Source organism: Mauremys mutica, chromosome 12, assembly GCF_020497125.1.
Source record: "Mauremys mutica isolate MM-2020 ecotype Southern chromosome 12, ASM2049712v1, whole genome shotgun sequence".
In the NCBI taxonomy this organism is placed as follows: domain Eukaryota; kingdom Metazoa; phylum Chordata; order Testudines; family Geoemydidae; genus Mauremys; species Mauremys mutica.
In genome coordinates, this window is record NC_059083.1 from 10,908,621 (window position 1) to 10,931,633 (window position 23,013).

Consider the following 23,013-nt stretch of genomic DNA (forward strand, 5'->3'; position numbering starts at 1 on the left):
CGAGGACCCCATCACGAATGTCGTTGGGGCAGAGGTTCCAGTGCGCGTCGCACTGCCATTTGTGCGGACAATTCAAAAGAATGCCACCACACTATGGCAGACGCCTGCGTCCGTCCCTCCTAAGGCCCGTGGGGTTGAACGCAAATACTCTGTCCCTCCCACGGGCTATGAGTATCTATATACTCACCCGACCCCGGACTCGTTGGTCGTCCAATCGGTCAATGATAGGGAGAGGCACGGCCAGCCTGCCCCTGCGCCCAAATCGAAGGACGCGCGGCGTATGGACCTACTAGGCCGTAAGGTCTATTCCGCTGGCGGTCTGCAGATGCGGATCGCCAATCAGATGGTCCTCCTCGCCAGGTACGTCTTCGACATTATGGCGTCCCTGGCGAAATTTACGGAGCTCCTGCCAACAGCCTCCCGACAAGAGTTCGCGGCGATGTTGGATGAGGGAAGGAGATCATCTAGGTCCTCCATCACGGCCGCCCTCGACGCTGTGGACTCCGGAGCTCGGACCTTGGCCTCCGGCATGACGATGCGGCGCATCGCCTGGCTGCAGTCCTCCACCCTGCCGCCGGAGGTCCAATACACACTGCAGGACCTGCCTTTTGACACACAGGGTCTTTTTTCCGAGAAGACGGATTCTCGGATCCAGACCCTGAAGGACGGCCGTATTGCAATCCGCACTCTCGGGATGCACACGCCGGCGACACAACGCAGGTCCTTCTGGCAGCAGCCCTCCCGGCCCTTCTATCAGCAGCGATATCGGCCATACAATAGCCGGCGACCGGCCCAAAATCGCCGTCGTCCTTCCGGCAACCGCCGTAACCAGGGCCAGGCCTCGTCCAAGGCCCCTCAGGGGGCCAAGCAGGCCTTTTGATGGGACGCTCGAGGACGGCCCATCACTCTCCCTACCGGATCCTTCCCCGTTATTTTACAATCGCCTTTCCCGTTTCTTTTCGGCGTGGTCCCAATTAACATCAGACAACTGGGTGCTTCAAACGGTCCAGTCGGGATACCGCCTGCAATTTGTTTCGCCCCCACTTTCCCACCCACCCTCCCTGTCCCTCTTCAGGGACCCCTCTCACGAGCAAGTCCTCTTACAAGAGGTTCAGACTCTGTTGAGCGTGGGTGCCATAGAAGCAGTGCCTCAAGACAGGCGGGGCAGGGGATTCTATTCCCGTTATTTTCTCATCCCCAAAGCGAAAGGGGGGCTACGTCCTATCCTGGACCTTCGCGAGCTGAACAAGTACCTGCTCAAGCCCAAGTTTCGCATGGTCACCTTGGGGACCATCATTCCCTCTCTGGATCCGGGAGAGTGGTTTGCCGCCCTCGACATGAAGGACGCCTACTTCCATGTCGCAATCTATCCTCCCCATCGTCGTTACCTCCGGTTTGTGGTCAACAACACCCACTACCAGTTCGCCGTGTTGCCGTTCGGACTCTCCACCGCCCCGAGGGTATTTACCAAATGCATGGCGGTAGTGGCCACAGCCCTCCGACGTCATCAGATACACATCTACCCATATCTCGATGACTGGCTGGTTCGAGGTCAGTCCCGACAACTCGTGATGGACCAGATGACAGAAATCCTGTCTCTCTTTCAGCGACTCGGTCTTCTCATCAACGCCGAGAAGTCCACGTTGATTCCGGCACAGCGAGTGGAGTTCATCGGAGCGGTCCTCGACTCCACGGTGGCCAGGGCCTGTCTCCCTCGCGCTCGACACCAGACGATGGTCTCCATCATCCGGGACCTCGTCACCTTCCCGACCACGATGGTGCACTCCTGCCTCCGCCTCCTGGGCCACATGGCTTCGTGCACGTATGTCACCGCGTACGCGCGGCTCCACCTCCGCCCGTTCCAGTCTTGGCTCGCGTCGGTGTACCGGCCTCATCGAGACCCCATCGACATGGTGGTCACGGTCACCAAGCCGACCCTCGAGTCCCTCCGCTGGTGGCTCGACCCGGAGGTCGTGTGTGCGGGAGTCCCGTTCCATCCTCCTCGCCCATCCGCCCCTCTGACCACGGATGCCTCAGCGCTCGGTTGGGGAGCTCACCTGGGCGATCTTCATACCCAAGGTCTGTGGTCGCCCCAGGAGCTCGCCCTGCACATCAATGTCCGCGAGCTGCGAGCGATCCGTCTGGCCTGTCGCACCTTCTGCACCCGCCTGCAAGGCCACGGTGTAACAGTGTTCACGGACAATACAACAGCAATGTTCTACGTGAACAAGCAGGGCGGAGCCCGATCCTCCCTCCTCTGCAAGGAGGCGATGCTCCTGTGGCACTTCTGCGTGACCCACTCCATTCACCTGGAAGCGTCCTTTCTTCCGGGAGTGCAGAACACGCTGGCCGACCATCTCAGCAGGTCGTTCCTCTCCCACGAGTGGTCCCTCCGTCCAGATGTCGTCCTCACAATCTTCCGGAGGTGGGGATTTCCCCAAGTAGACCTATTCGCCTCCAGGGAGAACAGGAAGTGCCACCTGTTTTGCTCATACCAGGGTCGCTCGCCAGGCTCCCTGTCGGACGCCTTCCTTTACCCCTGGACGGATCGCCTCCTCTACGCCTTCCCTCCGTTCCCGCTCGTGCACCGAGTGCTCCTGGAGCTTCGGAGGGACAGAGCCCATGTCCTACTCGTAGCGCCAGCCTGGCCGAGGCAGCACTGGTACACCCTGCTGCTCGAGCTCTCCGTTCGGGAACCCATCCCCCTTCCGTTGTGGCCGGACCTCATCACCCAGGACTTCGGCAGACTCCGCCATCCGAACCTGCAGTCCCTCCATCTCACAGCTTGGTACCTGAGTGGTTGACCCACGCGGAGAGGGGCTGTTCTGCAGCAGTTCAGCAGGTCCTGCTTGAGAGCAGGAAGCCTTCCACTCACTCCACTTACCTAGCGAAATGGAAGAGATTCTCACTCTGGTGTGATCAACGAGGTCTCAATCCGTTCGTAGTCCCGGTCCCTACCATCCTGGACTACCTCTGGTACCTTAAGGAGCAAGGTCTTGTGGTCTCCTCCTTGAGAGTTCACCTGGTGACAGTGTCCACCTTTCATCCATCCGTGGAAGGTCGGTCCATCTTCTCGAACCAGATGGTTTTCCGCTTCCTCAAAGGCCTGGACCGCTTGTACCCACCGGTGCGGCGTCCTACCCCGACATGGGATTTGAACCTCGTGGTGGCCAAGCTGATGGGTCCCCCCTTCGAGCCCTTAGCCACGTGCTCCCTGCTCTACCTCTCCTGGAAGACGGCCTTCCTTGTCGCCATTACATCAGCGAGACGAGTTTCTGAGCTCCGCGCTCTGACGGTTAGCCCGCCGTACACCGTCTTCCATGGGGACAAGGTGCAGCTTCGCCCTCATCTGGCCTTCCTCCCGAAGGTAGTGTCAGCTTTCCATCTCAACCAGGAGATCTTCCTCCCGGTGTTCTTCCCGAAGCCACATGCCTCGCCTCGGGAGCAACAGCTGCATACCCTCGACGTCCGCAGGGCGCTCGCTTTCTACATCGAGCGGACTAAGCCCTTCCGGCGTTCGCCCCAGCTGTTCGTGGCGGTGGCTGACCGCATGAAAGGCGAGCCGATATCCTCCCAGCGGATTTCCTCCTAGGTCACTGCGTGTATCCGGACCTGCTACGAGCTTGCTCACGTGCCACCATGCCGCCTCACCGCCCACTCGACGAGAGCGCACGCCTCGTCGGCTGCCTTCCTGGCCCACGTTCCGATCCAGGACATCTGTCGAGCAGCCACCTGGTCTTCGGTCCACACCTTCGCCTCCCACTACGCGTTGGTGCAACAGTCTCGAGACGATGCAGCCTTCGGCTCCGCGGTATTACACTCCGCCACGTCTCACTCCGACCCCACCGCCTAGGTAAGGCTTGGGAATCACCTGACTGGAATGCATAGGAGCAATCACTCGAAGAAGAAAAGACGGTTACTCACCTGTAGTAACTGTTGTTCTTCGAGATGTGTTGCTCCTATCCATTCCAGACCCGCCCTCCTTCCCCACTGTCGGAGTAGCCGGCAAGAAGGAACTGAGGAGCGGGCGGGCCGGCTGGGGTATATATTCAGCGCCATAGCGGCGCCACTCCAGGGGGCGCCCAGCCGGCCCGCCGGAGTTGCTAGGGTAAAAAAGTTCCGAGATGCCGTGCACGCGCGGCGCGCACACCTGACTGGAATGGATAGGAGCAACACATCTCAAAGAACAACAGTTACTACGGTGAGTAACCGTCTTTTTATTCCTACCCTTTGTTTCCCATCTTTTAACCAGTTACTGATCCATGAGAGGACTTTCCTCTTACCCCATGATGGCTTACTTTTCAAAAGTCAATTTAAATTAAATACTTTTTTTAATGTATATTTTTTTTAGAAATCTAGACCTGTTATGTATTTTGGTGTAACTTGCATTATTCTTATGTTAAATTTGCATAATCCTAACAAAACATTTACTTTATTCATATCTCTTTTTTATATATTTCATTGGTCCTGACACCCCCCCTGTAAATTCGAACCCCCCCCATTTCAATTCCTGGGGAAACCACTGGTCCTGCTGCTGCCTGCAGCAGACACTCCCCACCCTCTGCCAGAGAAACACCCTCACTTCTCAGAGAAAAGGCACCAGGCAGGAAGAGATCAGGGTTTGCTCTCCTTTTTTGCGAGGGAGGGCTCACAAACTGACCCCATTAAATAATAGAGCCTTATGTAGATACAGCCCTGTGCTTTAATGCTGGGCTTGGCTGGAGGGATCTACTCACCCCCAACCCTGATGCAGGGGCGGCTCTACCTTTTTGGCCGCCCCAAGCAGTCATGCGCGGGAGGCGCCCCGGAGCCGCGGGAGCAGCGGACCTCCCGCGGGCATGACTGCGGAGGGTCTGCTGGTCGGGCGACTCGGCTGGACCTCCTGCAGCTGCGGACGGTTCGCAGGTCCGGCGGCTCCACTTGAGCTGCTGCGGGAGGTCCAGCTGAGCCGCGGGACGAGCGCCCCCTCCGCAGTCATGCCTGCGGCAGGTCCGGTCGTCCCGGGGCTCCGGTGGACCTCCCGCAGGCATGACTGCGGCAGGTCCGCCGGCCCAGCCTGCCGCCCCCCCGGGAAAGGGCTGCCCCACGCACGTGCTTGCCGCACTGGGGTCTGGAGCCGGCCCTGCCCTGATGATATAAGAGTAGGCTTGGAAGGATTAATTGGCATTTACTAATAAGAATCTAATGTCGACTTCCCCATACACATACACATACTAGGGAAAAATATTTCTCTGGATAATTGAAAGTTACAGAGAAGCAACATTTTTCTTACTTCACCTGAGAACTTAGTAGAACTTGGGCTTGTCTACATGACCAAGTTTTGTTGACAAAACTTATGTCGACACCCAAAAGTCGACAAAACAAAAATCGCCAAAGGGTGTTCACACTTGCTCCCTCTGTCGACAGATCATGTCCACATTGGGGGCACCATCATCAGGGCCAGCTCCAGGCACCAGCGCTCCAAGCGCATGCTTGGGGCGGCATCCTGTGGGGGGCGCTCTCCCGGTTGCCGGGAGGGCGGCAGGCGGCTCCGGTGGACCTCCCGCAGGTGTGCCTCCAGAGGGTCCGCTGGTCCCGTGGCTCTGGTGGAGCATCTGCCTGCGGGGAGGTCCACCGGAGCCGCGGGACTGGCGAGCGGCTGAGCGCCCCCCGCGGCGTGCCGCCGTGCTTGGGGCGGCGAATTGCTAGAGCCGGCCCTGACCATCATCTACAGCAGGGGTCGGCAACCTTTCAGAAGTGGGGTGCCGAGTTTTCATTTATTCACTGTGATTTAAGGTTCTTCTTCGAGTGATTGCTCCTATGCATTCCATGTAGGTGTGCGCGCCGTGCGTGCACGGCTCTCTGGAACTTTTTTACCCCAGCAACTCCGGCGGGCCGGCTGGGCGCCCCCTGGAGTGGCGCCGCTATGGCGCTGAATATATACCCCAGCCGGCCCGTCCGCTCCTCAGTTCCTTCTTCCCGCCCGTGACGGCAGTTGGAACTGTGGAGTGCTCCTTTAGTCCTCCACACCCTAGCAGTTTTCTCCGTTTTTTGTACATAGTTAGTCAGTTTAGTCATAGTTTAGTTAGTTGAAGTAGTTCTTAAGGAATTAGGGGGGTTTCCCCTCCTTTTTCCTCACCCGGTGTGGGCTCATGCCCCAGACACCGGGATTCAAGCCGTGCTCGGCTTGTCAGCGGCTGATGCCCGTTGGGGACGCTCACGATTCCTGCCTTCGCTGTTTGGGGGAATCTCATCGCACGGATAAGTGCCCCATTTGTGCAGCCTTTAAGCCGCGGACTAGGAAGGAGCGGGACTCTAGGCTTAAACAGCTCCTGATGGAGTCGGCGCTGCGCCCACCGGCACCGATCCCGGCGGCGCCGAAATCGTCTTCGGTCCGCAGCGCACCGGCGGCACCGAGCCGGCACAGCTCGGAAGCGTCCCGTCCGCCGAAACCGGCACCAGCGTCCCGGTACCGCTCCCCGTCTCCAGTGCGCAAGAAGAAAGCGCCAGCGACGGCTAAAGTCTCAGCTTCGGGACCGATCACCCAGCCACTGCCAACACCTGCGGCACCGGCTGTGGTAGTGCACTTGCAGTGCACGGGTCCGGCAGCTCCGGCACCGGAAGAGCCGTTGAGCCCGGCCCCCCCCTGCTCCCCGGCACCGCCCGAGGTCGAGCTTGGACTCCCAAATACGCCCGAGACATACTCGCAGGCGAGGGAGCTTATCGCTTTGACAGAGGCGCCGAGCCTCCGGCCCCCGGCACCGCCGGTGTGGGCTGTACCCTCGGCGGGCAAGCCGGCCATGATGAGACGCCCAGGCGCCGAGGATCATCGAGCAAGGGACTTCAGTCGGTCCCGCTCTCGCAGCCGGTCACCGTCCCGCCGACCTAGGTCCCGACGCCGATCAACGCCTCGGGACCGTTCACAGTCTCGGCACCGGTCTCACTCACGGTACCGCTCGGCGTCGAGGTACCGTTCTCGAAGCCCCAGTTGCCGGCACCGGCGAAGGTCCGCCTCTCGAGACCACTCACGGCACCGTGGCGACCGCAGTCTTTCCCGGCGCCGTGACCGTAGCGCATCGCGGCGCCGTGACCGTAGCGCATCGCGGCACCGAAGCCATAGCCGGTCGCCGCCCCGGCACCGGTGCGACCGGTGGTCCCGCTCGTCTTCCCGGTACCACGAGGACAGGCACCGACCCACGGCACCGCCAGCAGACATGCGTCGGCCGTCGACGGGGCACTCTTTAAGCACTTCTGCCCCCCAGTGGTCACACCAGCCCTCCATCGCGTCCCAGGTCGGCAGCAGAGCGGGTCTCAGGACGGACACCCCGGGACAACCCTATGGTCCACAACAGTGGGGTTTCTGGGTTCCCTGGGGACAGCACGAGGCACAGGGCCCGCCCTTGCCCTCGCGGCCACCGGGTTCTGAGCGTCGCGTGCCAGAAGCGACTGTCAGTAGGCCCCCGCCATCGCCAACGCCTGGGACCTCTGCACCGCTCGCTGTGGCACAGCCGGACTCCAACGCGCCTGCTCCTCCACTAGATGAGCCGCCACCGGAACCGACAGGCCTGGGTCTTTCTTCATCCTCGTCGCCTGACGAGGCTGTCGCTGGGTCGTCGACGGTGGACCCCCCGCCAATAGACTTGAGAGCGCATCAGGACCTGCTTCGTTGGGTCGCGCAGTCCATAGACCTCCCGGTGGCAGAGGTTGTGGAAAATGATGACCCTGTCACCAATGTCATCGGGTCTGAGGCCCCCGTGCGAGTGGCCCTCCCGTTTATTCGCACGATCCAGCGTAACGCCACCACCATCTGGCAAACGCCGGCGTCCATCCCGCCCACTGCCCGGGGCGTAGAACGCAAGTACTCGGTTCCCCCCACGGGGTACGAGTACTTGTATACCCACCCGACCCCGGACTCCCTAGTCGTCCAGTCAGTGAACGACCGAGAACGCCACGGTCAACCGGCAGCAGCTCCCAAGTCCAAAGAGGCAAAGCGCATGGACCTCTTGGGCCGCAAGGTCTATTCGGCGGGGGGCCTGCAGCTCCGCATTGCCAATCAGTCGGCATTGCTTGCCAGGTACACCTACGAGATGCTGCTCTCGCTCTCCAAATTCACTGAACTCGTTCCAGCGGCCTCCCACCAGGAGTACAGCGCCCTCCTCGAGGACGGTAAGAAGTCCGCGCGCTCCTCCATCCAGGCCGCGCTGGACTCGGCGGACTCTGGAGCCCGCACCCTCGCCTCCGGGGTGACTATGCGCCGTATTTCCTGGCTACAGTCTTCCAACTTGGCCCCAGAAGTGCAGTACACCCTCCAGGATCTGCCGTTTGAAACGCAAGGGCTGTTTTCCGAAAAGACAGACTCCCGGATACAGACCCTTAAGGACGGTCGCGTGGCTATTCGAACCCTGGGAATGCACACGCCGGCGACCCAGAGGCAGTCGTTTCGCAGACAGCCTTCCCGGCCGTTTACTCAGGCCAGGTCCCGGCCATATAACAGCCGCCGGAACAACCTGACTCGCCGCCGACCATCAGGCAGCAGGCGCAACCAGTCCCAGGCGCCCGCTAAGGCCCCCCAAGGGCCAAAGCAGGCGTTTTGATGGGACGCCCGAGGACGGCCCATCAGTCTCTCCAATGGATCCTTCCCCGTTGTTTTCCAACCGCCTTTCCCATTTCCTCCCGGCTTGGTCCCGCATAACATCGGACAGCTGGGTCCTGCATACGGTCCAATCCGGGTACCGCCTCCAGTTTGTTTCGCCCCCTCCTTCCCACCCTCCCTCCCTGTCCCTCTTCAGGGACCCCTCTCACGAGCAAGTCCTCTTACAAGAGGTCGAGACTCTGCTGAGTTTGGGTGCCATAGAGGAGGTACCGCCCGACCGGCGGGGCAGGGGTTTTTATTCCCGGTATTTCCTCATCCCCAAAGCAAAAGGAGGTCTCCGTCCAATCCTAGACCTCCGAAAGCTCAACCGGTACCTGCTAAAACTCAAGTTCCGCATGGTTACCCTGGGGACCATCATTCCCTCCTTGGATCCAGGAGACTGGTTTGCCGCCCTCGACATGAGAGACGCATATTTCCATGTCGCGATATATCCTCCCCATCGTCGGTACCTTCGCTTCATGGTAAACGACAGACACTATGAGTTTGCGGTGCTTCCCTTCGGCCTTTCCACCGCCCCGAGGGTCTTCACGAAATGTATGGCGGTTGTTGCCGCGGCCCTCCGTCGTCGTCGGGTGCACGTATATCCGTACCTCGACGACTGGTTGATTCGCGGCCCATCACGTCAGCTGGTAGCGGACCAAGTGACCAATATCTTGGCCCTTTTTCGAGAACTGGGCCTTCTCGTAAACTTCGAGAAGTCCATTTTAACTCCAACTCAAAGGGTGGAGTTCATCGGAGCAGTCCTGGATTCTCAGTTGGCCAGGGCCTGCCTACCGCTCACTCGGCACCAGACGCTGGTAGCTTGCATCCGGGATCTCCAATCCTTTCCCACGACGACGGCACGGTCCTGCCTTCGCCTCCTGGGCCACATGGCATCATGCACGTTCGTGACCGCTTACGCCAGGTTACACCTTCGTCCGTTCCAGGCTTGGCTGGCCTCCGTGTACCGCCCGCATCGCGACCCCATGGACTTGATCGTCACGGTCCCGAGGCCTACCCTCGATACTCTCAGTTGGTGGCTAGCCCCTCAGGTCGTCTGTGCAGGAGTACCATTCCGCCCGCAGTGTCCCTCCGTCACCTTGACCACGGATGCCTCGGACATGGGATGGGGGGCACACCTTGGCGACCTTCACACGCAAGGCCTCTGGTCGCCTCCGGAGCTCTCCTTACACATCAACGTCCGGGAGCTCCGGGCGATACGGTTGGCGTGCCAAGCTTTTCAGGCCCATCTCCGTGGGCGCTGTGTCGCAGTGCTGATGGACAACACGACGGCGATGTTCTACGTCAACAAGCAGGGCGGAGCCCGCTCCTCCCTGCTTTGCACGGAAGCGCTACGCCTGTGGGACTTTTGTGTAGCCCACTCAATTCACCTCGCAGCGTCGTTTCTTCCGGGCATACAGAACACGCTAGCCGACCGCCTCAGCAGGTCCTTCCTTACCCACGAGTGGTCTCTGCGCCCAGACGTGGTGCATACGATCTTCCGGAGGTGGGGATTTCCCCAGCTAGACCTATTTGCCTCCGAGGTCAACAGGAAGTGCAACCGGTTCTGCTCCTACCAGGGACGCTCCTGCGGCTCCCTGTCGGACGCGTTCCTCTACTCATGGAAGGATCACCTCCTATACGCCTTCCCTCCGTTCCCCCTCGTTCATCGGGTGCTCCTCAAGCTGCGGAGGGACAAGGCTCGACTCATACTGATCGCTCCGGCCTGGCCGAGGCAGCATTGGTACACCCTGCTGCTCGAGCTCTCCGTCCGAGAACTCATTCCTCTTCCCTTGTGGCCGGACCTTATCACGCAGGACTTCGGCCGGCTTCGCCACCCGGACCTCCGCTCCCTGCATCTTACAGCCTGGTACCTGATTGGTTAACCCACGCGGAGCGTGACTGTTCGCAGGCGGTGCAGCGTGTCTTAACTGAAAGCAGGAAGCCTTCAACGCACTCCACCTACCTCGCGAAATGGAAGCGTTTCGCTCTCTGGTGCAACCAGAAAGGCCTAAACCCCTTTCTCGTCCCTATTCCGGTTATACTGGACTACCTCTGGTCCCTTAAGGAGCAAGGCCTCGCGGTCTCCTCCTTGAGGGTGCACCTAGCAGCCGTCTCTGCGTTTCGTCCACCGGTTGAAGGCCGCTCCATCTTCTCCACCCACATGGTCTCTCGCTTCCTCAAGGGCCTGGACCGTTTGTACCCGCCTGTACGGCGCCCTACACCGGTCTGGGATCTGAACCTGGTTCTAGCCAGGCTTATGGGCCCGCCGTTTGAGCCTCTAGCGACTTGCTCCCTGCTTCACCTATCGTGGAAGACGGCCTTCCTCGTCGCTATAACATCTGCGAGACGAGTTTCCGAACTCAGTGCCTTAACGGTTGGCCCCCCGTATACTGTCTTCCACGCAGACAAGGTTCAGCTTCGACCGCATCCGGCCTTCCTCCCTAAGGTCGTATCGGCCTTCCATATTAACCAGGACATCTTCCTCCCGGTCTTCTACCCAAGGCCGCACGCCTCGCCTCGGGAGCAGCAGCTTCACACCCTGGACGTCCGCAGGGCCCTCACCTTTTATATAGAGCGCACAAAGCCCTTCCGGCGTTCGACCCAGCTCTTCGTCGCGATTGCGGGGCGTATGAGGGGCGAGCCGGTCTCCTCACAAAGGATTTCCTCTTGGGTGACGGCTTGTATTCGAACATGCTATGAGCTTGCTCGTGTACCACCTAGTCGCCTGACGGCCCACTCTACAAGAGCACAAGCCTCGTCTGCTGCCTTCCTGGCCCATGTCCCAATCCAGGACATCTGTAGAGCGGCCACCTGGTCCTCCGTCCACACCTTCGCTTCCCACTACGCGTTGGTGCAGCAATCACGAGACGATGCAGCCTTCGGATCAGCAGTCTTGCACTCTGCCACGTCTCACTCCGACTCCACCGCCTAGGTAAGGCTTGGGAATCACCTACATGGAATGCATAGGAGCAATCACTCGAAGAAGAAAAGACGGTTACTCACCGTAGTAACTGGTGTTCTTCGAGATGTGTTCCTCCTATCCATTCCAGACCAGCCCTCCTTCCCCTCTGTTGGAGTAGCCGGCAAGAAGGAACTGAGGAGCGGGCGGGCCGGCTGGGGTATATATTCAGCGCCATAGCGGCGCCACTCCAGGGGGCGCCCAGCCGGCCCGCCGGAGTTGCTGGGGTAAAAAAGTTCCGGAGAGCCGTGCACGCGCGGCGCGCACACCTACATGGAATGGATAGGAGCAACACATCTCGAAGAACACCAGTTACTACGGTGAGTAACCGTCTTTTTCGCGTGACAGTAATACATTTTAACATTTTTAGAAGTCTCTTTCTATAAGTCTATAAAATATAACTAAACTATTGTTGTATATAAGGTTTATAAAAGGTTTCAGAAGCTTCATTTAAAATTAAATTAAAATGCACTGTGGGAAGGAAGAGCTGATCACTGCATATCTTGGGATTCTCTCCGGAGTTCTCCCACAGCCCCCTCAGCTGCTGGGAGCAGCATCATAAGTAGCTCCGTGAGCTCTCCTGCTGAGTAATGGCAAAGCAGCACAGCAGTCTGTCCCCCTCTGCTGTGTTCCTAGTGCAGGGCACAACAGGAGCATTCCAATGATTTGCTCTTCGTTTTGGAGCAGCACGCTCAGCTGTCGGATATTTCCCGGAGCTTTGAAAAGGGAGGGGCGCATGCCTGCCAGGCAGCAGAGATCATTCAAAACACTGAGCAGAGCAATCAGGGCAGGCATTGCGGGATACTGGCGTAAGCCAGTTCTATCAACAAAACAATCAGCGGTGTTTACAGTCTCTCATAGTGGTGGACTTTTTTTTTTTTTTTTGTCCCCAAAACAGTGTTTTTTGGGACAAAAGTCCCACTGCCAAAAACCGACAACTTGGTAGTATAGACAAGGCCCTTGATTTAAGGCTGTGGAGTGTGCGTATTTTGGCATGTGGTGTTTGTTTTAAGGGTTTATAAAGTTTTAAGGTTTTGAATCTCAATGTCTAGTGTCATTAAATAATTGCCTAACCCCCTGTAATTTCCCATAACTGACTATTTAAATCAATAAAATAATTTTTCACAAGGAATCTCCATCTTGTCTGCTCAGCCTGCTGCAGGCACATCCCCTGGGCCTTGGAACAGGCAGATCAGAGCGGTACCCGACCTAGGCACTTAATTAAACCTTAATTCCATCTGGTGAAGCACAGGGGAGGCAGAGAACTGAACTCAAAACTGAGCCCATAAAGCCTGTGCGGATTTGTAACCTACTAGGGTGTGTGTTACAGGTCCTCCACTGCACCAATCCACAGAGGATGAGAGTTGTTACTCTGGCCTCTCTCTGTCACGTGTTGCCAATCTGAAGCATTGATAAATAAGATTTAGCCACAGGTATACATAAAAATTCACGGCCCAGGACCTGTCCATGACTTTAGACTAAATTGCTGCTTCTGGGGGGGCCTCTGCTCCAGTGCTGGGGGTCGACTGCCCCTGGCAACCACTGTTCCCTGGGGACTGCTCTCCAGACAGCCTCTGGGGCCGCTGCTCTGGCCACCCCAGGACCACTGTTGCTTGAGTGCTCCCTGGAGCCAGCCACATCAGCCGCTTGGGTGGTCCCCTGAGCTAGCTGCCCAGGGACACCTGAGCAGTGGCTGGTGCAGCTGGCACTGGGGATCACCTCAACAGCTGGCCCCAGGGCTGCTCCAGCAGCCGCCAGTGTGGCTGGCCGCAAGGCACCCGTACAGCTGGTCTCCAGCCACTGCAGAAGTCTTTCAGGTCATGGGAATTCACAGAATTCATGACTTCTGCAACCTCCATGACGGAATCGCAGCTTTATTGATAAATGAGCCAGGACTAAAAAAAAGAATTGATATTTTAAAATAATCTTGTTTGGTTTTCCTCTTGACCTTTCTGGTTTCTGAGTCTTCAGGATGGAATCAGGTCATGGTTGTATCTTTAATTTTTTCTCTGCATCCACAAAGGCTGGAAACGTAGCTTTGTTACCAAAAGGCTTTTACAACATCGTGAGAGTTGGCAACATGGTTTGAAACTTTCTAAATCCCTTAGACCAGGGTTGAGGGACCTGCAGGCTGGATCTGGCCCATTGCTTAATTTCATCCGGCCCATAGGTTCCCAATCCCTTCCCTAAGGGGTAGTGAGGACATGGGGCTCTGCTGTGTTTGCTGCCAGGGCCCCCGGTAGGGAGCAGGGGAAGGCAGCAGCGGCTGCACCTCCTCCTTGGCACTGGCCCCACTTATGGCGATGCTGGGCACAGCCAGGCTTCTTGTCCAGCTGCCACCCTGCCCAACACTCCATTGGCACGTCCCCACTTCCTGCCTGGCCTCAGAGGCAGGGACAGCCCCTGCGAAGGCAGCGCCAAGCCCCGCAGCAGCCGGGGACATGGCCAATCAGGGGGCTGGAGGAATGTGCCCGTCAAGCTGTCACTGACAGGTGAAGAGGGGCCAGGGGAGCCCCCAGGACCGAGCTTGGGCCTTGCCGAGCCCCAGGTCTGATCCCCTGCTGACTGCGGGGACGGGAGGAGGCAGTGGGAATGTGGCGAGAGGGACAGTGGTGGAGGGGAGAAGGGGCCCGGGGCCAAGAGCCAGGCTTTGTGAAGAGACGGGGAGAGGGTAGGTGGGGGGGGGGTATGGTTTGGGCAAGTATGGGGCTGCTTTGGGGAGAAGGGGTTCAAGAGGGTAGGGGCCAAGGGTTGCCCACTGGCTAATTAGTAATCACACCCAAACACCCTTGCCCTGCCCCAAGGCCCCACCATCATCCCACCCCTTCCCGCCTTGCTTATACCATTCCCCCCTGCCTCCGTCACTTGCTCTTATCCATCCTCACTCACTTTCACTGGGTTGGGGTGTGGGAGGGGGTGAGGGGTGCAGGCTCCGACTGGGCGTCGCTTATATCAGGTGAAGAGTTGAAGTGCCCATTAGGATGTGGAGAGCATATGAACAATTTGATATCTACTACAGTGGTTGCTGATTTGTATGTTGTGGTGGGGTAGAGAGTTACTGTTTCGCATTGTGACTAGAAGAAGGGTGGGCCTCAGGACCCCTGAGGTGTTTTCCCCAGATGGAGAGTGATGTCTAGTGGTCAGAGCACACATTTTAAATCCAGCCCTGGGGGAAAGTTATCTAATGGTTAAAATAGAAGATATGTCAGGGTGCCTGGGTTCTGTTCCTAGCGCTGCTACTGACTGGCTCTGTGAGCATGGCAGGGTGTTGGTTATTGGCTCTGGCTTAATTCATCCTCTCGGATGGATGGAAACATGCTCACCCAGCTCAGGAAAGCATCTATGGATTAATAGGTTCTGTATAAGTGCAAAGAATTGATAATCCGTTACCATTTGCAAAGTCCTTGGAATTCCTTAGATTGGCAGTTTTCACCTTTTTTCCATTTGCGGACCCCTAAAACATTTCAAATGGAGGCACGGACCCCTTTGGGAATCTTGGACATAGTCTGTGGACACGTCCACAGGCCACAGGTTGAAATCCACCGTCTCTGATGGAGGGGGATAGGCTGTGTAATGCTGACACCTAGTGGAACATTGCAACAGAATGGTGGTGGCTGAGGCAATACACTAGCTGCATTACACTAGCAACTAACCATCAATAAAAGCTATGTGGAGAGGCAATAATGCGGAAGAACAAGGCTCCAGTAGGGCTGTGCTGGCCAGCTATAGGCCCTGTGAGTGGAGCTAGGGTTGCAGATGCCTTGCAGAGCTCCAGCTGTTCTTCAGGCAGCCCCTATTGCCACTGTAACAGTTGACCTCCATGATGGACTCATAGGCATGGATTCTGTGGGGTTTTTTTCGTGACCTCCACAACGTCGGGGCTTCGATTGTCAGAGCTGCTCTGGGACAGGAGAAAGGATGGAACGAAGGCAGGATCTGAGGTGGACTGTGGAGGAGCAGAGCTGGAGCAGGGTTTGAAGGGCCTAGCACAGGAAGGCAGAGTCTGTGGATCTGTGCACTGAGAGCAGCGTCAGGCACCCTAGCTGGCTCATTAGGACATGGGGAATACTGAGCAGATGCAGTTGTGGGGGCTTACTCCTGACACAACCTTTTGTTCAATAAGCTAAATAGACTGAGCTCCTGTAAGGCAGGTTTTCTAGGCCTCGAGTTCTTTATTTTTCCAACATCGCTCTTAAAGTGTTGTTGACATCCGAACTGAACACCGTATTTCTGTAATGGTTCAGTGTGATACGCAGAGACAACATTGTCTCCCTACTCCAATTCTGTATTCCCCTGCTCGTACATCCAAGAATTGTGCAGGCCCTTTTAGATGCAACCAACTGAACGTGAACTCCCTCTCAGTGCAATGCCCACTAACATGACCAGTCAGTCATAAGATAGTCTCTCTTCCTGAGTATAATGCATTCCTATTTACCAAGCAGCACAGAAGGGGCCTGAAAAGAATCAAGCTTTTGACAGCCATCCATTCATACATGCCTCTTCTGTTTTGACTGCGATTCCGTCCTATCCCCCTAAAGGCTTAGCATAGGATACGCTGGCTCCTGATCCACCTGGGGATAGATCAATTCTTAGTGCCTCTTGCTCTCACCCTAAGGTGAGGGGTTGTAGTTCTCAGAACCTTGCTTGGCTCTCCTATAGCCATTCCAAGTGCAAAGATCTCATGTAGCATCGTCTGCACTTAAAGTGCTATACCGATACTAACCAGCAGCATGGAGGAGTCTGGCTGTTCACACAGAACAAAGAACATAAGAAAGGCCGTACCGGGTCAGACCAAAGGTCCATCTAGCCCAGTATCTGTCTACCGACAGTGGCCAATGCCAGGTGCCCCAGAGGGAGTGAACCTAACAGGCAATGATCAAGTGATCTCTCTCCTGCCATCCATCTCCATCCTCTGACGAACAGAGGCTAGGGACACCATTCCTTACCCATCCTGGCTAATAGCCATTTATGGACTTAGCCACCATGAATTTATCCAGTTCCCTTTTAAACATTGTTATAGTCCTAGCCTTCACAACCTCCTCAGGTAAGGAGTTCCACAAGTTGACTGTGCGCTGCGTGAGGAAGAACTTCCTTTTATTTGTTTTAAACCTGCTGCCTATTAATTTCATTTGGTGACCCCTAGTTCTCGTATTATGGGAATAAGTAAATAACTTTTCCTTATCCACTTTCTCAACATCACTCATGATTTTAATATACCTCTATCATATCCCCCCTTAGTCTCCTCTTTTCCAAGCTGAAGAGTCCTAGCCTCTTTAATCTTTCCTCGTATGGGACCCTCCCCAAACCCCTAATCATTTTAGTTGCCCTCTTCTGAACCTTTTCTAGTGCCAGAATATCTTTTTTGAGGTGAGGAGACCACATCTGTACACAGTATTCGAGATGTGGGTGTACCATGGATTTATATAAGGGCAATAATATATTCTCAGTCTTATTCTCTATCCCCTTCTTAATGATTCCTAACATCCTGTTTACTTTTTTGACTGCCTCTGCACACTGCGTGGACATCTTTAGAGAACTGTCCACGATGATGCTAAGATCTTTTTCCTGACTCGTTGTAGCTAAATTAGCCCCCATCATGTTGTATGTATAGTTGGGGTTATTTCTTCCAATGTGCATTACTTTACATTTATCCACATTAAATTTCATTTGCCATTTTGTTGCCCAATCACTTAGTTTTGTGAGATCTTTTTGAAGTTCCTCACAATCTGCTTTGGTCTTAACTATCTTGAGTAGTTTAGTATCATCTGCAAACTTGGTGAGGTGGCAGTTTACCCCTTTCTCCAGATCATTTATGAATAAATTGAATAGGATTAATCCTAGGACTGACCCTTGGGGAACACCACTAGTTACCCCTCTCCATTCTGAGAATTTACCATTAATTCCTACCCTTTGTTCCCTGTCCTTTAACCAGTTCTCAATCCATGAAAGGACCTTCCCTTTTATCCCATGACAGCTTAATTTACGTAAGAGCCTTTGGTGAGGGACCTTGTCAAAAGCTTTCTGGAAATCGAAGTACACTATGTCCACCTGATCCCCCTTGTCCACGCAAGGACTAAATTGGACGGTGACTAATAGAACAGGGCAATGTGCTGCTCTGTCTTTGAATAAACAAATGAAGAAAATATTCTCTCTGCACCAGCAGAAGAGATTACCGCTGTCAAAAGCTGGTTTATCACTTCAGCAGACTCTGATTCCAGCTGTTTAGCCAGTGTCTTCCACCAGTTCAGTTTATTTAAAACTCCACCAGCAAACATGTACCACCTAATATTTTAAAATTTAATTATTTTAATAGATTATTAGTGTAGGCCTCAACATAGGCTATCAATTTCAAATTAAATTGTAAATGGCTTTATTTTTTAAAAAAATATTTAATGTAAATGAGAAAATCCATTTAAAAAAATCATCAATTTTTATCCACCTTGGTTCAAAATGCTGCACACATGGTGGATAATGTGACGGATTCTGTAGTGCAGAGGTGGTCAAACACCAGCCTTTGTGCTGGATCCAGGCTGCCTGATATATTTGTGTGGCAGGCAGAACATACTCCGCTTGCACAGAATCTCCACTTTCAATTTTAAACACACAAGTTTCAGTCCTTCTCTCTGCTGAGAAAACCCTCTGAACATGACCGGAATGTAACCGATGCAGTGATGTTTGCTTGAGTCAGATTCAAATGGGGGTGGGGGGGAGAAGAGACTTCCTTTCCCCTTCCCATCCCCCATTTACCAGCTTGGAGTATAAAGTCTATAAAACCCAGTGATGACACTTCATTGTCAACATTATGCTTTGCCTACCCTAAGTGTGCAAAAATAACAAATCAGGTCTGGGAAAAACAATCTCAACTTTTGGGTCAATTTTAAAATGTGCTTTCTGGTGTTTGAGATTTCATGTTTTCCAGCTTTGGGCTAGAAACCTTTTTTAACACTATGAAAGCTGAGAGTCTCATGCTGCAGGGAATGGCAGCCATCCTGAAAAAGGTCGGCTTGTGGCTTTCCATCAGTGTTGGGAAATAACTGCCATTTTGAATCATGGCAAATTTCTGCAAATTTGATTAAGAAAATCAGAGGAGAACCATTTAAAAACACCAACAGCCCTAAAATTGTGCCATTTCTGACCAAATCATGAGAGTTGGCAGCTCGGAGTTTCCTGTAAGGATTTGTGGGCCAGATTCAAGGGTGAGTCTAAGCAGACATGGAAGGAGCAGGGCTAGCTTACACTTCCTTCCTCACCTCACATTCTGCATGAGCTGAAGTCGGCACTCATTATCCCCATACAGAGCACATTGCAGGCATCTAGTCAGGCCGTGACAAGTGCTGGGTAAGCGGTGAGGTCTGCTTTGGAGAACATTGCACTGTCACCTTATGGGGAGAATGGAAGGTACTCCTGGCCCATATGGCACCTGGGCAGATAAAGGTTGCAAGCCTCCTTGGATAAGGCCTCTGGCAGCTGCTAACTGTGCTGTTAATGACACGGTGGGTGAAAAGAGAGGTCAGTGCATCAGGGTCTTTGTTCTGTTCTTAGATCACTGGACAAAGGAGGCATCAGCTGCTATAATGAATCCCAGATCCTGGATACCTTTGCTCATGCTTGGATTCATATATTGGTCTCTTTCAGGTATGAAGTGAACATGTGAATTCCCCAGACTCCAAAAATGCCTTCTTGGTGTTGTGCCAGGGTTCACCGGGTGGTGCCGTTACACAAGTACGGTAGAATCTCATATGGAAGATTGATCTAAGTTATGCAACTTCCTGAAGTTGACATACTTAGATCTACTTACAGTGGTGTGTTTGCAGTGGTGTCATTATTCTCATTATTTTAAATTGTCCCCTTGCGCTTCTCATTTCGGTGGAGTACCGGAGTCGACGGGAGAGCGATCAGCAGTTGATTTATTGCATCTATACTAGATGTGATAAATCAGCCCATAGTGTAGACCTGCCCAGAGTTACGAACACAAGAGTTACAACCTGACCAGTCAACCGCACACCTTGTTTGGAACTGGAAGTGCACAATCAGGCAGCAGCAGAGACCAAAAAACCCATAAAACCAAATATAGGACAGTGCTGTATTAAATCCTGCTTTCCCTTTATTTTTTTAGTAGTTTACATTTTTTTTCTGCATAGTAAAGTTTCAAAGCTGTGTTAAATCAATGTTCAGTTGCAAATTTTTGAAAGACCAACCAGCATGTTTCGTTCAGAGTTACGAGCATTTCATAGTTATGAATAACCTCCCTTCCTGAGGGGTTCATAACTCTGAGGTTCTATTGTATCAGCCACCCATTTAGACCTCAAGTCCTTTACGTCTCTCGCTGTGTGTCTGTGCAGCACCCAGCACAATGGGGCCCTGATCTCAGCTGGGGCAGGGACTGTCTCTCCCTGTGTGTCTGTGCAGCGCCCAGCACAATGGGGCCCTGATCTCAGCTGGAACCTCTAGTTGTTCTAATAAGAAGAGATGCTGCCATCCTAGAATTATCCCAAAGCGCTTCAGACTCAGAGGCAACGTAATTTGCAAGTGGAGCTGCTGGAGTGGGGGAAAATGAGGCCGTGAACACCACTGGTCTCTTTGCCAGAGGGGTGGGGAACCTGCAGGGAGCCCTTGGATAGAAATGCTCAGGAGTGAGAATTCCTGCAGGTTCTGAGAGCTTGGCTGGAGAGCCCTGGAAATGGAATAAATAGCCCTGATGCCACAGAACAGCTACAGGGGGAGGTACAGGGTGCAATGCTCTATGGTTATCTAGTGGGGTCCTGGCAGTCCCCAGCACTGGAGATGCTCGTTCACTACTCCCTGCTGTTCACACATCTTGCTTCAAATACTTCCTTCAATTTCATGCTAATCTTGATTTTTATTTTCCCCTCTAATTCCTGAAGATTCCCCTGAAAGAACTGAGACTGTAGGTAAAGGAATGTCTGTAAATGTCTCCTTTAACACCGCTGAGCGGTGTGTTCAACTGAGTAGAAGAGCAGACTCGAACCACGCCTGGATGAAATGCCTGGTTTGCTTGGAAAAAGGACCTTTATGCCCTGAATTCAGAAACAGATGCAGCATATACCTACATGGCTTAACTCTGCACAACGTGAACAAAGCCGACGCAGGGATTTACAGCATTACACCTCACCTGAATGGAAACAGAATCGCCACGAACATTGTGCACCTGGTGGTGCTGGGTAGGTCGCATGCACAATCACTCGAAGGTGCTTCTGCCTCTAACAGGGCCCAGGGTCATGGTCTCCCCAGACCTAGGGCAAAATGTCCTGCAGTGTCCTGGAGGATTTCCCAGCTACGCTAGCTGCCCTCACAATTGGGGAGACTCCCAAAGGATGGATTTGATATCTGAGGGAACCATGTGTCCCTACCAGCAAGGGGCAGGGCCCACCCACTAGAGCCAACAGAATGAAATGCCGCTCAGGGTGGGCTGTGTAGATGTTCCAGATAGGCTCATGTTGGCTTCTCTGGGCTCTCTGGGTCTGGCCCCCTCTCCATGGGGTTAGATCAGGGATGGGCAAACTTTTTGGGCTGAGGGCCACATCGGGGTTCCAAAACTACATGGAGGGCTGGGTAGGGAAGGCTCTGCCTCCCCAAACAGCCTGGCCTCTGCCCCTGATCCACCGCCTCTCACTTCCCACCTCCTGACTGCTCCCCTCAGAACCCTCCACCCATCCAATCCCCCCTGCTCTTTGTCCCCTGACTGCCCCCTCCCAGGACCTCCCCATCCAACACCCCCCTGCTCCCTGACTGCCCCAACCCCTGTACACACCACCACTCCCAGACAGGGTCCTCAGGACTCCCACGCCTATCCAACCCCCCCATTTCCCATCCCCTGACTGCCCACCCAGAACCTCCACCCCATCCAACTGCTCCCCTTATCCAGCCCCCCTGCTCCCTGCCCCCTTACCATGCCGCTCAGAGCACCAGGACTGGCAGCCACCCAGTCGGAGCCAGCCACAGCGCCGCGCAGTCTAAAGCACTGGGGCAGGCCGGCAGCTCTTGCAGCCCCACTGCCCAGAGTGCTGGCGGCCCAGTGAGCTGAGGCTGCGGGGGAGGGGGCTCAGCAGGGGAGGGGCCGGGGGTAGCCTCCCAGGCCGGGCGCTCAAGGGCTGGGCAGACGGTCCCACAAGCCGTAGTTTGCCCACCTCTGGGTTAGATACACTCATGGGCTCTGCTGAGCTTGTTGAGTTCAGGTCCCTCTAGTTGTTTAGCTCTACAGGTCGGACTGGGGGCAGTGGGAGGAGAGGGGGGAAAAGGTTGGTATTTCCCAAGCACCAAGATGAAACTGTTCTCACTCTGCAGCTCTGTGATCCTCCCGCTCCTTTCTTTTGTGCTTTGATCAGCAGTGAAATAGTTAATGCTAATACTTAAATAATTGTCACCAGACTTCAGAGTTAATGCCCCATTGAGATGCATGGGGCAGCTCCCACCTCTCAGAGTGATTGGCTCAGGCTCTTTGCAGACTCAAGCGGATGTGTGTTACAGTCAGGACATTTTTCAAACACCCCCCCCCCCCCACCACCTTGAATACTAGTAACATTTTTTCCAGTGAAAGGTGGGATTCTGGGGAACAAGATTTGTAGCCTAAAAAACAAAAGCCTGGTTTCAGATATCGCCCAGGTTGACATCTCACCAAGTTTGCAGATGATACTAAACTACTCAAGATAGTTAAGACCAAAGCAGATTGTGAGGAACTTCAAAAAGATCTCACAAAACTAAGTGATTGGGCAACATCTGCCTACAGGAACCGGATAGGGAAGTGGATTCTGTCTTTTACTCCTGGAGGAAATTTTAAAATTGTGCAAATTTTATTTGTCAAAACAATAGATTCATGTCAGTTTCAGTTATTTTGGTAACTTATTTCAAAAGATCTGTCAGCAAGTATGTCTGTATCAATACATACACACACAAAAATTCCCCCAAGAATAGGGTGTTAAAAAAACCTTACAACAACCCAGTTCCTGTTTCTCTGTCCCTTCTCCACAGAACACAGCGCGGGGTACCCCTAGCAGAGACACCAACCCTCCTACTGCCCAGAGTCCAGCTATGGGACACCCCCCCACAGACACCCACACCTTCTACCCCCGCACAGGGCACCTCCCATTCCAGACACTCATATGCACACTCCTACCCCCCCACCCATAGCCCAGCTGTGGGACCCCCAGCCCAGACACTTGCACCCCCAGAACCCAGGGATCCAGAGGAAGAGACAGCCTGGTGATGGGTCTGGGCTTCTATGGAGTTTCCTGCATGCTGCCTTCTTCCTTCAGGGCATGCTGGGAACCCTCCAGCTCCCTCCGCCTTCTCCCAACAGTGTCATCTATTTGTGAGCTGGGCTTTGCTGGGTCCAGCGCCCCCTAGTTGTGGCCAGCAGCCCATTTCTGTAGGGAGAAGAGAAAATTCTGCGCAGAACATTAATTTCTGCACAAATTCAGCA

The 23,013-nt window shown here is 54.5% G+C and overlaps 1 protein-coding gene across 1 annotated transcript in view; it reads right to left on the bottom strand.

Annotated features, from left to right (window-relative positions):
- LOC123345647 (C-type lectin domain family 2 member D-like) overlaps positions 1-23,013 on the bottom strand; it is a 175,630-nt gene that overhangs the window by 77,534 nt on the left and 75,083 nt on the right. The gene's annotated exons all lie outside the window — the stretch shown is intronic.